The sequence below is a fragment of the Mytilus trossulus genome, chromosome 13 (assembly GCF_036588685.1).
Source record: "Mytilus trossulus isolate FHL-02 chromosome 13, PNRI_Mtr1.1.1.hap1, whole genome shotgun sequence".
In the NCBI taxonomy this organism is placed as follows: domain Eukaryota; kingdom Metazoa; phylum Mollusca; class Bivalvia; order Mytilida; family Mytilidae; genus Mytilus; species Mytilus trossulus.
The window spans coordinates 40789392-40796055 of NC_086385.1; positions in this window are offsets into that span (position 1 = coordinate 40789392).

Sequence of the window (6664 nt, forward strand, 5' to 3'; positions counted from 1 at the left end):
GAACTATATAAATAGTTTATTTTAACAGTGTATTGTCCCTATCGGTCTTTTGTTCGTATCAGTGGCGTTTCAATTTGAAGAGCATTGAACAGGTGAATTTTTGATCTTCCTTATATTATGACGTGACAAAAAAAAAGCTTTCATCTATCATATCTATCTCAATTCTAGCTTGTGATATTAATTTTTTTTTTTGGCTATGCAATTTAACTAAATGAATTGACAACTATCAATTTAAAATGATCAGAGCATCATTGATTTGATTTTTAAATCGTTTAATCAACACATGTAAATAATACATGCGTCAAACTATATCATTAGATTAAGATAAACCACCTGGTCAAATGTTTTGTGTTAAAAGTCGTACCCTTCTGATTTAGGATATGAATCTTTGTAAGGGATGCATCTTCAATTTCAAGTCATATAATCTTTCTTATTTAATAATTGTATGATTAATATAAAAGATAACGAACATATAATCATCCGTTGTTTGAAGTACTTTACTGACTGATTATTTATGCAATAATTGGAATTAATTCAAGTTATATGACAGTTTTATATACAGAATATAAAGTGTGTTGTATATATAAATATATAAAAAAGATGTTTTAAAGGAAGAGTTCAAAGTATGTAAATAAGCATGCAATATCTTTAGGTCTGCTTATAAAACTTGACAATGTATTTATATATATATATGAGTTTGTTCTAAAAAGCTGTGTCTAACTGTTTTGATTATTATACATCATTGGCTTGCATAGGTAAATACACACATTCAAATCGGATGCATACAATAGAAAAGGAGTCGTTTTTATGTTGCTGTCAGCTAAATCATCTACAAAATTACTTATTGGATTAGCTATGGATATAGAAAGATGTGGTATTAGTGCCAATGAGACAACTCTTCATCCAAATATCAATTTATAAAAGTAAACCATGATAGGTCTTCAACACGGAAGCTCACACTGAAACTAAACGTGTAAAATCATTCAAAAGGGAAAACCAACGGTCTAATCTATATAAAAAACGAGAAACGAGAAACACGTATAAATTACATAAACAAACGACAACTACTGTACATCAGATTTCTGACTTAGGACAGGTGCAAATATATGTATTGCTTTAAATTCAGTTTTCAAAATTAAAAATTGAATATGTAATCTTTTCCCCATCACAATTGATAATGATTAGAAATTACAAATGTCACTTCAGTGATCATTAATAAATGTCCCCGTTTGAAAAAGCATGATAAGGAGTCTTTCAAGTCATTTGTCCTCTCCTTCTATTCTATCACCTGCGAACATACCTGACCTCTTGACCTCAATTGTTACCGCTTTGGGGATGTCTACCTTACATGTTAGGTAATTCTTGGAATTGATAGAAAAGGTCTGATGAAAAAAAAGTTTTTGGGGTTAAAAAGGGCTTAAAAGAACCATTATTTAATAAAATATTATAAGATTTTAACCATGTTGTGGTTGACGGTTACAGCAAACCGAATATTGCATTGACAACTTTGACAGTCCTTGCAATGTTAGTTATGATAAATTATATGATAAATACTTTAACGTGTCACGGAAAGCATATCAAAGAAGGACGAACGATACCAAAGAGACAGTCAAACTCATAAATCGAAAACAAACTGTCAACGCCATGGCTAAAAATTAAAAATACAAACAGACAAACAATAGTTCACATGACACAACATAGAAAACTAAAGAGTAAACAACACGAACCCCACTAGAAAAACTAGGGGTGATATCAGGTGCTCCAGAAGGGTACGAAGATCCTGCTCCCCCTGGTAAAACGAGCCTTAAATAACTGCTGACTCTACCGATCACGTGAGATTTATACGATTCAATGAAATTTCGTCAATACATAAGCAATTTATTAACGGATATAACAATTAGAATATTTAGCTAGATGGCCAACTGACCATTCCCAATGACTTACAAGTTCACAAGACGATAATATTATGAAATCAACATGTTTTGTATTATCATTGAAAAAAATCGCGGATATCTTTTATCAGGTTACGGTTAATTAACAGAGATACTTTTCGAAATCTCAAATCTTAAAAGTTATATACACGTAAACTGATAGCTCTTATTTGTAATTTCATCGTAGTTAGCACCCCTTTTTATATTCTCTTTTTAAATCGTATCGAAAATATCATGTTTCGTCAAATAACTTTATACTGAACATATGTATATATTGCAATCTTTAAAAAATGTGTTAGTATAAATAGTTTTTTTTGTTGCAAATCTACATACAGTTTATTTACCTTTATCTTTATATTCGATGTTAAATCTTCGATCGATCTGCGCTTTCTGATCAATTAAAGAACTGTTCAGTATTTTAGACTGAAGTAATTGTTTATGTTAAAAGAACATTGACTAATAATAAGATTCCTAGAAATGTGCTATTCATACAGCTATATATAATTTATTGGCAAATCAAATTGCATACAGAATATGAAATATGAATCTGCAGTTGATAACCTCTTGTCATTAGTATGGAAGATCAGATTTAAAAACAAAAAGGGGAAGATTATACCTAATTGATACAATCAGTCAATATTAAATACCATTGATATTCTGTTGAGATAATAATGTTTAGTATTCTTAAAAAAAACATCTATACACTTAAACTGCTTTAAATATACCAACTATGATATATATTGTTTACTTTAAACATCCGTATTTAGAACTTTAAACATCTATATACTTTAATTATGTCAACGTATTTTTAGTCCTATGACATGTATGAACAGTTGAAAGATCACATTTAAAAAAAAAAGAAGAATATATACCTAATGATTATTATCATTCATTATTTGATACCATTGATATTCTTTTGAAATACTAATGCTTCAACGAATTTCAATTATTGGTTATAAGGAAATGAGTTAAATGGGGAAGTATAAAGTATCAACTGCGTACATTTTTTGTGTAGTATCTAATAGACCCGTGACAAATCATCCTTTCGTACATTTTACGGACGCCATCACGAGTTGGTTGACCGTATGGGAATAACCGTTTCACAAATAATATCGAATAAGTTCCGTATGTCGTAACTTCAATCCCCTACCCAGGTAGAAAAAACACTGTCATATTACACTGCTTACTCCTCTACCGATTACATTAGTTCTATATGAGTATTTGCATTTCTACAATAAATACAAAATTATATAAAAGAAGTGAAATGTCAGCTGTATTTGATATAAAGGTAAGAAGGTGTAGTATGATTTTAAATGAGATCATACCGATACCAAATAACCTAGAAGTTCAAAGACAACCATATCGGACAAAAAATAAAATAACCATGAAATTTATAGATACAGTAAATATTCCTAGATAATTAACGGAGATTTGATTTCGAAAACACGGATCTTTAAAATCATATTCTTCAAACCTGTTAGTTCTCGTTTGTAAATTTTGTTTACAGTGAGTACTACACTTGTTTGTTTGTGAATTTATTTTGATCTGTGTTACTTGTTTTGCTAAAAACAGACACTAACTAATAATAAGATTTCTAGAAATATGCTATTGACCCATATATAAATAATGTATTTGCAAAACAAAATTTTAACGGAATATAACATGGGACTCTTTGATTGATGAAAATTTGTTACCAATGTGAAAGTTCAGTTTTTAAACTAAAAAATGGTGAATAAATGATTAAATGATGTCATCCTTCAACATTTGAAACAGTTGATATTAAGAAGATACTAATGCTTCAATGCATTTCAATAAATTATTATAAGGAAATGAATTAAATGGAGAAGTATAAGATAAACAAAACTTGTCATTGGTCTCGTCACTATCGTGAAGCTATATTTGCGGTTGTTCAATATATAGAAATAAAAAGATGTGGTATGAATGCCAAATGAGTGTCATAATATATAGTATTGGAGGCTATTTTTAATTGAAAATCTATTTTGTGATTTCTTGCTCATAACTTAATCATTCATAAAATACCAGGTCTAAACCCACTATGTCAAATTTAAGGAAGATACTTGGGCATAAAGGTTTAATGTATACATAGCAAAACCCATGTATGTTAGAGATAATTCATTTCTTATGGTTGAGGGATACATTTAATAAAGTATGACCAAACATTTTTGCAAAGAAATCTTCTCACAAAAATGTGTTGAAACCCATCTAAAACTTGTAGTGGAGTCAGAATTTGTTTTGCTCCATGTTGAAGACCTAACTGAAATACAGAACATTAATCCGCACCTGTTTATACGCATTTTGTGTGTCATTGATGGATATCGATATTCTTTGCTTTTTGGTAACATGAGTCATAATGTGTATGCCTTGTACTCATTCAATTGAAACTTGATATTGTGCGGATTGTTTCTTTAAAGAAATAATCTATCGTTTTAAAAGGAAATGACAAAATAGTTGACAATACTTACAATAATCATTCAAAGGGAAATTATACAAAATATCACATACTAATCCGTGTTGCAAATGGAGCTTAAAAGACCGCCAGCTCAATATGCATTAACAAGCACATGAAAGGGAAAATTTTTCAAAAATAAAATTGATCGATGTATTTAAAATGATAGTTCCCTTTCGTGTTTTAACCTCTCCTTTCTCTATTTTCACATTCCAAATAAATTGTGAAAACATATTCTCCTGCAATATCTGTTCTCGGCAAATGATTGATCTAAATTTCATTATGACGTCACATTTTCGTGTGTAGAGTTTGTTATTGTGCCATCATGAAAAAAGGTGACCATGGCAGTTGGTGCCGCGCTTCAAATACAAAAGTTAAGCTGTCGCCCGTTGAGGAATAACGTTTCACACTTGTTGCAGTGCTGGATGCTATGTTTCCATCAGCTTCATACACGTATGTTTGTCATTGTTCAGACGAGAAGTCATTAATACTTTCATCGGACAGAAAATGATGGAATGAAGACTAACGGATAGAGACTTTCCAACATAATTTTCCAACACAGTCACCGTACATTTGTGAACGTTGGATTTTATTTTGTACTTTATTGCCAAACTATATATCGACCTGAGTTTAAAAAAAGTTTTGATAGTTCAACAGTCAATCAAAGATCTAAATTCCATAAAAAAAATCGAAAAAATGGTTGATAATGTTAAACAACCACATTCTACAATGTTCTATGTTGTGATGTTATACTATTGTTTCAGAAAAAGGGAGAAGGTTTGGTACTTTTAAAACAATTAATCCCGCTGCAAATGATTGCACCTGTCCTAAGTCAGGAATCTGATGTACAGTAGTTGTCGTTTGTTTATGTAATTTATACGCGTTTTTCGATTTTTATATAAATTAGACCGTTTTCCCGTTTGAATGGTTTTACAGGTAGTAACTTTTGGGGCCCTTATAGCTTATTGTTCGGGGTGAGCCAATGCTCCGTGTTGAAGGCCGTACATTGACCTATAATGGTTTACTTTTTTTTAAATTGTTATTTGGATGGAGTTGTCTCATTGGCACTCACATAACATATTCCTATATCTACAAGCACATATTCTTTATTTTACATAGAGACTTGATAATGTTTTCGGATAAATCTAGTTCTATGAAATCTCATATTAATTTTGCAAAAATGCTGATTGTCGTAGTTGCTGGAAATTCCTTTTTTTTGGTTTAGACTCTTACCACTCAACATAGAGTGATTTTTTTATTTTGACATACATGCATACATAAAAATGCACCCCGCCCGTAAGTCACCCGTATCGCACTATGTATCGGTATTACGGTCCAAGGGAAGTTGTTAAGTTAACACTATTGCTGTACCTCAAAAAGACTTGATGCATTAACTGTTCTTAAAACTAGCTTTTGAAAACTTTCATTTAAATGTCATCTGTAATCCTCTCATTATCTCTTTTATAATACCATATAGCAGGTTGGAAACAAACCCTCTATTTGGTGCTTATACCTGAATAGAGGGATACATCTTCTATAGAGTTATGAAATTATCCCTCTTTAAAAGGATTTTTTTGAGACTGGATATAACCCAGGAAAATGGCAAAATGACATTTTCTACTTATATGATATATGATCTATAGCAATATCTGCATCAATGACTGCACTTTACTAAAATTAGGATGCCAAGTTTTCTGCTAAAGTGACAGCCCTTGCATTATATTGTGTAAATATCTGAGCAATTGATCGAAAACAGAAAAGAAACGGGCGTTTTGCGTAAATCCAGGTATCTATGATGAGTTTATTTACAATGTTAATGGCCGTTTAGAAATATAATGAAAATATCCAGTTGTAATATTACCGTTGTGGTTGCAGTTTAAAGAATGAACATTAAACAAAAAGGTAACACAGAAGAATGACTAAACAATCTACTATAGCTAATAATATATACTTATATCTTACAAATGTAACAATATTACCATGTGATAATCTTTATCTTTTATATATGTAATGCGTAATTTTATACAAAGTTAGAGACGTAAATAAGATATTGAATTGATTTTGATAATTTGAGCATTATGGGTATATAAATAAAGTTATGGACGTTTAAAGTACAGAAATAAAGACCCCCTCTGTCCATGCCCTCATAATTGACAGAGTGTTTATAGCTGTGACTAATGATTGACAGACGTGAAATAATAAGATTACATACAGCATATTTTTAGCAATCATACCGTTGGATCAAATAACTAGAATACGTTGATCT